Below are 10185 nucleotides of genomic sequence, written 5' to 3' on the forward strand. Positions count from 1 at the left end.
CAGGAATGCAGCGTGAGACTCTGCCTGGCACCCGCTGAGTTAGAAATCACTGTGCAGTTAAAGCCCATTCTAATAACATGTATAGGCCATGCCCTGTTGGTAATTCTAGGTTTCTCTTTATGTTAAATAAATGCATGGTTTGGAAGGGATTTCTGCTGTACTGTATATAGAGAGACCTTTGAAATCCTAAATTAGAATAAATATTTATCAACCCATGCTATAGTATTTTTAACATTGAGAAATGCTTCCACAAATGTTCTCTTTCAGTCTTGTCTCCTCAATAATCTCGTGTTATGTGGCTCCTGCTGAGTTATCCTCATTTTATAGAACAGAAGCTTGAAGCAGAAAGATGTTAAGTGTCTTCTGTAAAACTTTTAGAGGAAAACATAGGAAGAACACTCCGACATAAATCACAGCAAGGTCTTTTTTGACCCACCTCCTAGAGTAATGGAAATAAAAACAAAAACAAATGGGACCTAATGAAACTTAAAAGCTTTTGCACGGCAAAGGAAACTATAAACAAGACGAAAAGACAACCCACAGAATGGGAGAAAATATTTGCAAATGAATCAACAGACAAGGGATTAACCTCCAAATTATATAAACAGCTCAGGCAGCTCAATATTAAAAAAACAACCCAATCAAAACATGGGCAGAAGACCTAAATGGACATTTCTCCAAAGAAGACATACAGATGGCCAAGAGGCACATGAAAACCTCAATATCACTAATTATTAGAGAAATGCAAATCAAAACTACAATGAGGTATCACCTCAAACTGGTTAGAATGGGCATCGTCAGAAAATCTATGAACAACAAATGCTGGAGAGGGTGTGGAGAAAAGGGAACCCTTTTGCACTGTTGGTGGGAATGTAAATTGATACAACCACTATGGAGAACAGTATGGAGGTTCCTTAAAAAACTAAAAATAGAATTACCCTATGACCCAGCAATCCCACTACTGGGCATATACCCAGAGAAAACCATAATTCAAAAAGACATGCACCCCAATGTTCATTGCAGCACTATTTAGAATAACCAGGTCACGAAAGCAACCTAAATGCCCATCAACAGACGAATGGATAAAGAAGATGTGGTACATATATACAATGGAATATTAGCCATGAAAAGGAACAAAATTGGGTCATTTGTAGAGACGTGGACGGACCTAGAGACTGTCGTACGGAGTGAAGCAAGTCAGAAGGAGAAAAATATCGTGTATTAACACATATATGTGGAATCTAGAAAAATGGTACAGATGAACTGGTTTGCAAGGCCGAAATAGAGACACAGGACTTCCCTGGTGGTGCAGTGGTTAAGAATCCGCCTGCAGATGCAGGGGACACAGGTTTGAGCCCTGGTCTGGGGAGATCCCACATGCGGAGCAACATAAGCCCGTGCGCCACATCTACTGAGCCCACGTGCCACAAGTACTGAAGCCCGCGCACCTAGAGCCCATGCTCCGCAACAAGAGAGGCCACCGCAGTGAGAAGACTGTGCACTGCAACGAAGAGTAGCCCCCCGCTCCTCACAGCTAGAGAAAGCCCGCGTGCAGCAACAGAGACCCAATGCTGCCAAAAATAAATAAAATAAATAAATATAAAAAAGAAAAAGTAGAGACACAGATGTAGAGAACAAACGTATGGACATCATGGGGGAAGGGGTGGTGGTCGTGGGATGAATTGGGAGATTCGGATTGACATATATACACTAATATGTATAAAATAGATAACTAATAAGGACCTGCTGTATAGGGCTTCCCTGGTGGCGCAGTGGTGAAGAATCCGCCTGCCAATGCAGGGGACGTGGGTTTGAGCCCTGGCCCGGGAAGATCCCACATGCCGCGGAGCAACTAAGCCTGTGCGCCACAACTACTGAGCCTGAGCTCTAGAGCCCACAAGCCACAACTACTGAGCCCGTGTACCACAAGTACAGAACCATGCACGCCTAGAGCCCATGCTCTGCGACGAGAAGCTGCAACAAACATTGGCCCCTGCTCTCTGCAACTAGAGAAAGCCCATGCACAGCAACGAAAACCCAACACAGCCAAAAATAAATAAATAGATTTATGGAAAAAAAATAACCTGCTGTATGAAAAATAAATTTTAAAAAGAATGGAATTTTTTAAAAAGGATGTTAAGTGTCTTGCTTAGGTTCAGATACCTCTGTGCATGCAAAGATGGGGCAATAACCAAAGTATCTGCGTCCCCAGCCTTCTCACATCTTTCCAGATCGGCTATTCTGAACTTTGTTCCACAGCTATTCATACAATGGGTGACATTCTCATATCACACATGCCAGTGAGTATGCCCAGGGTCATGTGCCCTTCTATCCTTGTAGGAAAATATTTTGAACCCAGAATGAGGGGGACTATGAACCTATTTTAATTTGTTTGAAACTTGTAAATTAGGGAGCCATCTCTGGAATCAGAATTGCATTTGATTCCGGATTCTGTTATCTAATAACTGTGTGACCTCAGCAAATTAGCTTCTCAGTGCCTCAGTTTCCTTATCTATAAAATGAGAATAATAATGGTCCTTACACTGTAGGTTTATGGTGAATATTAAATCAGATAATATAAGCAAAACTCTCATGTGGTTCCTAGTAGTTCCATAATTGGTAGCCATTATGATGATTAGTATTTGTTGCGACCTTTACTGCTTTATTGATTTTTAGTGAGATATTGCTTACAATGCCCTGTGGCTGAAATCCACTGTGTTTAGTCATGGTGCCTCAAGCAACAAGACAGGTACCCACACCTCCTATTTTGTGTCCTTGGGCCTAGAAGGGACCCTTTCTTGGATTCTTCTCCCACTGCAGAGACTTTTTCTTTTGATTTTTCTACACACACACACACACACACACACACACATGCCCCTCTAGTTCTTTCTGAATGTTCTATACTCAGTTTGTTCCATCACTCAATACTTTGTTCTAGGTTGGTGACTCTCCATCATTGTAGAAGTCTAGGTTTTTCTTTACTGCTAGAGACCTTTAAGCATAGTCATTCTGAACCTTCTCACCACCAAAGGTTTCTTACTGTACCTCCTGCATGAACTCTACAGTCAGAACACACCCAGGTATGGCACACCCAGAAGTTGGGAGCAGAGTTATCTTAGAGTAAAACTAGTAAGAATCAACAAACAATGGTTGAAATGTAGAAGTCATTCAAGAGTTTGTAAATTGTAGTTTGCTGGTGTATGTGTGTTTCAGGGTCAGGAGGGGACATCGAACAACCATCAGGTTGATAAGTGTATATTATTTAGCCAAAGAAGAGCACAAGTGATGTGAAGAGCACATGAAATATGATTCAAATCAAGAATGCCAGAATCCTGCAATGGACAGACCAAGAATTGGTCAGTGGGTCCCCAGACCTGCCTGAGAGGAAGGAGACTCTATTTTGTGGCTTGTCCCTTTAGCAGGTCTTGCCCTTCAGAGGCACTGGATGCCTTCGTCCATCAGAGCTTGACACCACAGGCCCCTGAGCTCCATCCACTAACTCCCACACTCCATTCCACCCTCATCTGATTTCTTTGGTTTGTGACTTGGTTTGTGTGACCATTCTCATCTAGAGTGGATGTACTAACCAGTAAAAATGGATTTTTAGGCCCCCTGTTGGCTGTGTTTCTAATGATAATAAACTGACATCTGGTTTATACATCAGTCTCTTCTAAGTTTCAACAGTGGGAGACAAAAACACTTGGCTTGATCCAACAATGATAATAATTTACTGGGCACTATGTTCCAAGCATTATTCTAATCATTTTATATGAGTTAACTTGTTTCATCCTCACAACAAAATAATGTGGTATGGATTATACAATGGAATATTCCTCAGCCATAAACAGGAATGAAATTGGGTCATTTGTAGAGGTGTGGGTGGATCTAGAGACTGTCATACAGAGTGAAGTAAGTCAGAAAGAGAAAAACGAATATCATATGTTAACGCATATATGTGGAACCCAGAAAAATGGTACAGATGAACCAGTTTGCAGGGCAGAAATAGAGACACAGATGTAGAGAACAAATGTATGGACACCAAGGGGGGAAATCGGCGGGAGTGGTGGTGGTAGGATGAATTGGGAGATTGGGATTGACATATATACACTAATATGTATAGAATGGATAACTAATAAGAACCTGCTGTATAAAAAAATAAATAAAATTCAAAAAAAAAAAAAAGCAGATGGACTGTACCAACCATGATGACCACACATTCATCTAATATCCCTTGTGTGGGGGGCAGGTAGGGATATACTGGAAGATTGAGATTGACCTATACACACTACTATATATAAAACAAATAACTAATAAGGACCTACTGTATAGCACAGAGAACTCTACTCAATACTCTGTAACGGCCTATGTGGGGAAAGAATCTAAAAAAGAGTGGATATATGTGTATGTATAACTGAATCACTTTGCTGTACACCTGAAACTAACACAACATTGTAAATCAACTATACTCCAATAAATTTTTTTTAAAACTCGGCACTTTATGAGTAAATGGAAACTCAGAAATGTTTTAAAAAACTAAACTAATCTTGCCTAGGTCTACCCAACTCATGAGTCTCTGCGCTGGGGTTTGCCCTGAGGTCAGGATGGGCCCAAAGCTTCAGCTTGCCCAGTCTAGCACAGCAAGACACCCGACCGCGCTGACGTTTGGGATCTAAGCTGATGAGGAGCACTTCTGTGCTGGGGTGACCTCAGTGGGTACTGGGGCCCAGGGGGCCCGTGTCTGAGCAGCCTACCAGCCCACCTGGAGCATACCATTGTGTTTTGAAAGATTTTATCTACGAAACAAACCTAATTTATTAAATAATTATTTTCCCATTAAAATATAATCAAAGACATAATATGGGGGCTTCCCTGGTGGCGCAATGGTTAAGAATCGCCCGCCAATGCAGGGGACACGGGTTCGAGCCCTGGTCTGGGAAGATCCCACATGCCGTGGAGCAACTAAGCCCATGTGCCACAACTACTGAGCCCGAGTGCCACAACTACTGAAGCCTGCGTGCCTAGAGTCCGTGCTCCGCAACAAGAGAAGCCACCGCAATGAGAAGCCTGCGCACGGCAATGAAGAGTAGCTCCTGCTCGCTGCAACTAGAGAAAGCCCGCGAGCAGCAAGAAACACCCAACACAGCCTAAATAAATAAATTTATTTTTTTAAAAAAAGACGTAATATGGTACTAATCACAGTTTCTGATCAACCTTAAATAATCACACTTGCCAATCCAAGTTATTTCATTCCAGCCCCAAGAAAAAAACACTGTTTCATTTAGCTTGGACACCCTTCAGTGATAAATCAAAGTAGACAGTGTCAGGAAAGTAAACAAATTAGGGCAATTCCTGATAAAGGAAGAAGGGAAGCAGCATAGTTTGTCTCAACGTTAACTTCCTTCCTTCCTTCCTCCCTCCCTCCCTTCCTCCCTCCTTTCTTTCTTTCTCTCTCTCTCTCTCTCTCTCTCTCTCTCTCTTTCTTTCTTTCTTAAAACCCTTTCCTTCTGAAATCATCTCCCCTTTCTCCTTCTGGGTTCCCACAGCACTTTGCTTCCAACCCCTTGGAATGCTGGCCTCATTCCACCTTGCATCTGTTGTATCCAAGTTGCAGGAAAGGGGATTTATCTTGGAATCCTTCAAGGTGCCAGCAATGAGCCAGGTAAACAATAGTGAAACTCAAAGTTTTGTGAAAAGGAATATTCTTTTCTCCATAACTACACTCCATTGGCCTATGGGCCTGTATCCCACTAAGTCCACAGGAATATTTGTACAATTTGATGATATGTGTTGGTCTTTTGGTTGGGAGAGCTGGTGCAGCTCCTTTGGGAGAAAGAATATGGTGGAGCACTTGTTTGGACATCCCTGTCACCAGGTTGCTGGTGAAGATATTAATTGTACATTTCTTCTGCTACTGTAAAGCTTTGATCTTGAATTTTTTAAATGATGATATATATTCTCTTTATATTGCATATATATTTTAAACTATTTATTATGGAAATTTGCAAACGTACAAGAGTAGAGAAACAGAATAATGAACCCCTATGAATGCATTACCCAGCTTCAGCAATTATCCTTCATGTCCTGTTGGTTTACTTTATTTCCTCTACACCCCCATATTCTGCCTGCACTGTGAATCCTGCTTCCTCACCCTGAACTCGCCACCCCCATCCCCACCCCAGGATAATACTTATAAGTGTTACATACTAATATAATGGAATTATATGGAATATAATATTTGATTGCTTTTGTGATCATTTTAATACTTATGACAGGATAAGGTTCAGCTTTTGGTTTCCCTTCATTTTGTTTGCAGTTTATAAAAGGTTTTCTTATAGAATTAGTAGGGTAAAATGTCAAGTTACTCATACAGTCATTTTCCAGTAATCATTATTATACTACATAAATCAACACAACATAGCGATGCAATTTTCTTGCAAGAAGTAAAAATCTTATCTCATTTTAAAAGAGACTGTATTTTTTAGAGCAGTTTTAGGTTCACACCAAAACTGAGGGGAAAGTACACAGATTTCTCACATTCCCCTGCCCCACACTTGCATGGCCTCCCCTATTGTCAGTATCCCCCACTAGAGTGGGAGCTTACAACTGATGAACCTATACTGACACATTATTAACACCCAAAGTCCACAGTTTACATTAGGTGTTGTACATTCTGTACAATGTATAATGACATGTATTCATCATTATAGTATCATACAGAGTAGTTTCATCGCCCTAAAAGTGCTCTTAAACTTCTAAAACTTAAAAAAGTCTTCTTCTTTCCTTCCCTTCCCTCCCTGAACAATTCAGTCCTGAAGCCATTAGATGGGGTAGAGCAAGGTACTTGTCCACAATAAGGTGGGATCCCCCTCAGAGACCCAGAGCAGGATGTCAGAACCTGATCAGGGTGAGGAGGGCATCTGTGTAGGAAGGTTGCCCAGCGTGAGGTGTCAGAGCCCAAGTGAAGTGAGGACATCCATGCATGGGAATGGCCTGCTGCAGGTACCAGAGACCCAACAGAGTGACGATGGTGTACCTGCAACAATGGGGATGGGAGTGCAGCCTGGTGTGGAGACTCAGAGCCCAAGCAGGGGGAGGGGGACCTTCCTGAGGAAGGGATGACCAGGACAGGGTGCTGGGCAAGGTTGGGGTGAGGAGGGCACTCACTGACGTGGAAGGGGGCAGCAAGCCAACGCAGTGTGTTGGAGACAAAGTAGAGTGAGAAGGGTATCTGAATGTGTAAGAGGGCAGTGGCAATGGGGACTGATCATGTGAATAAATATAATCGGGTAAATGGGAGCCAGGTTTCTTTCTCACAGCTGGAGAAGGAAATTACAAATATAGGAAGGGAGGGACTTCCCTGGTGGTCCAGTGGTAAAGAATCCACCTTACAATGCAGGGGACGTGGGTTCGATCCCTAGTCAGGGAAATAAGATCCCACATGCCACAGGGCAACTAAGCCCACGTGCCACAACTACTGAGCTTGAGCGCCTCATAGAGCCCGTGTGCTGCAAAGTACAGAACGTACGCGCTCTGGAGCTCGCACTCCACAACTAGAGAAGAGAAAACCCGTATGCCACAACTAGTGAGAAGCCCACGTGCCACAACCAAGAGCCCGTGCGATGAAAGATCCCACATGCCTCAGTAAGATTCTGCGTGCAGCAACTAAGACCCGACGCAGCCTAAATAAATAAATAAATAAATCCTTTTAAAAATATAGGAAGGGAGAAAACAAATGAACATTGCGATGTTGGATTAAAACTGGAGATATTAGTGTGAACTCATGGTTTTCAATACAAAGATATGGACAACAGAAATAAGTACAGAATTAAGTGTGTGTGTAGCTCTGTCCCAGCTCTGGTTATTTTTTTTTTAAGATTATTTATTTATTATTTATTTATATATTTTTATTTATTTTTGGCTGCGTGGGGTCTTAGTTGCAGCACGTGGGATCTTCATTAGGCACGCAGGATCTTTCATTGCAGCGTACGGGCTTCTGTCTAGTTGTGGCACGCTGGCTTCAGGGCGCATGGGCTCTATAGTTCTGGCACGTGGGTTCCAGAGCGCGTGGGCTCTGTGGTTTGCAGCACGTGAGCTCTAGTTGAGACGTGCAAGCTCAGTAGCTGTGGTGCGTGGGCTTAGTTGCCCTGCGGCATGTCGGATCTTAGTTCCCTGACCAGGGATCGAATCTGTGTCCCCTGCATTGCAAGGCGGATTCTTTACCACTGGACCACCAGAGAAGTCCCTATTTTTTTTAAACTAAGAATAGTTTGTCTTTATTTTCTTTCTTTCTTTCTTTTTTGGCCATGCCACGCAGCATGCTGGATCTTATTTCCCTGACCAGGGATTGAACCCATGCCCCCTGCATTAGGAGCACAGAGTCTTAACCACTGGACAGCCAGGGAAGTCCCTCTGGCTATTGATAGGGCCTTAGGGAAGTGACACTTCTACCCCAATGGCAATAAGCACACCCAGGGCCCGAACCCTAGCATCTAAATATCATTCTTCACTATAAGGTACAAGGGTTCCCTAGTGAAATAGCTGATTCTAGGACTGCAGGAGAAAAGATGCAAGATGAGCCTGGAAATCTTGTACTTGAAAGCAAAGAAGTACTGAAAGAATGATTGGGACATGGGAAAAAGACACAAAAGTCAGCTTGAAGTGCTCCCACTGGATGAATTAGGAAGAGTTTGAGCATCAATATAAATAATGATAGGTAAAGACTGTAACCCCTGAATAAAATAGAAAACCATGAATCCATACTGGTATACATAAACATGAATAAACTAAAAGTTGAATGAGGAATGAGATACATATTTTCAAAATGTTTCCACTCAAAACATTTATTCATTATAAAGGGAAAAGGAGTGACTTTAAAGTAGAGAAGCCTAAGAGACACCACTTTTAATCAAGTAATCAAAGGAAACATCATCAGTAATATAAAATCAAAATCTTGTGCCACCCAATAGGATGCAATCAGAAGAACACAGCATCAGAAATCTGTTGCATTTCTATACACTAACAACAAAATATCAGAAAGAGAAATTAAGGAAACAATCCCATTTATGATCAGAAAGAGAAGGACAAATACCGTATGCTAACACATATATATGGAATTTAAGAAAAAAAAATGCTATGAAGAACCTAGGGGTAAAACAGGAATAAAGACACAGACCTACTGGAGAACAGACTTGAGGATATGGGGAGGGGGAAGGGTGAGGTGTGATAGGGCGAGAGAGAGACATGGACATATATATACTAACAAACGTAAGGTAGATAGCCAGTGGGAAGCAGCCGCATGGCACAGGGAAACCGGCTCGGTTCTTTGTGGCTGTCTGGAGGGGTGGGATAGGGAGGGTGGGAGGGAGGGAGACAAAGAGGGAAGAGATAGGGGAACATATGTATATGTATAACTGATTCACTCTGTTATAAAGCAGAAACTAACACACCATTGTAAAGCAATTATACCCCAATAAAGATGTTAAAAAATAAAAAAAAGAATAAAATACCTAGGAATAAACCTACCTAAGGAGGCAAAAGACCTGTACTCTGAAAACTACAAGTTGCTGATGAAAGAAATTGAGGAGGATACAAACAGATGGAAAGATACATTGTGTCCTTGGATTGGAAGAATCAATATTGTTAAAATGACTATACTACCCAAGGCAATCTACAGATTAAATGCAATCCCTACCAAACTACCAAAGGCATTTTTCACAGAACTAGAACAAAAATTTTTTTTAAATTTGTATGGAAACACAAAAGACCCCAAACAGAAAAAACAATTTTGAGAAAGAAGAACGGAGCTGGAGGAATCATGCTCCCTGACTTCAGACTATACTACAAAGCTACAGTATTCAAAATAGTATGATACTGGCACAAAAAAACAGACACAAGATCAATGGAACAGGATAGAAAACCCAGATATAAACCCACCCACTTAATGATCAATTAATCTGCAACAAAAGAGGCAAGAATATACAATAGGGAAAAGACAGTCTCTTCAATAAGTGGTGCTGGGAAAACTGGACAGCTACCTGCAAAAGAATGAAATTAGAACATCCCTAACACCATATTCAAAAATAAACTCAAAATGGATTAAAGACTTAAATGTAAGACCAAATACTATAAAATTCCTAGAGGGAGACATAGGCAGAACACTCTTTGACATAAATCACAGCAATATAT

This window comes from Lipotes vexillifer, unplaced genomic scaffold, assembly GCF_000442215.2.
Source record: "Lipotes vexillifer unplaced genomic scaffold, Lipotes_vexillifer_v1.1 scaffold263, whole genome shotgun sequence".
In the NCBI taxonomy this organism is placed as follows: Eukaryota; Metazoa; Chordata; class Mammalia; order Artiodactyla; family Lipotidae; genus Lipotes; species Lipotes vexillifer.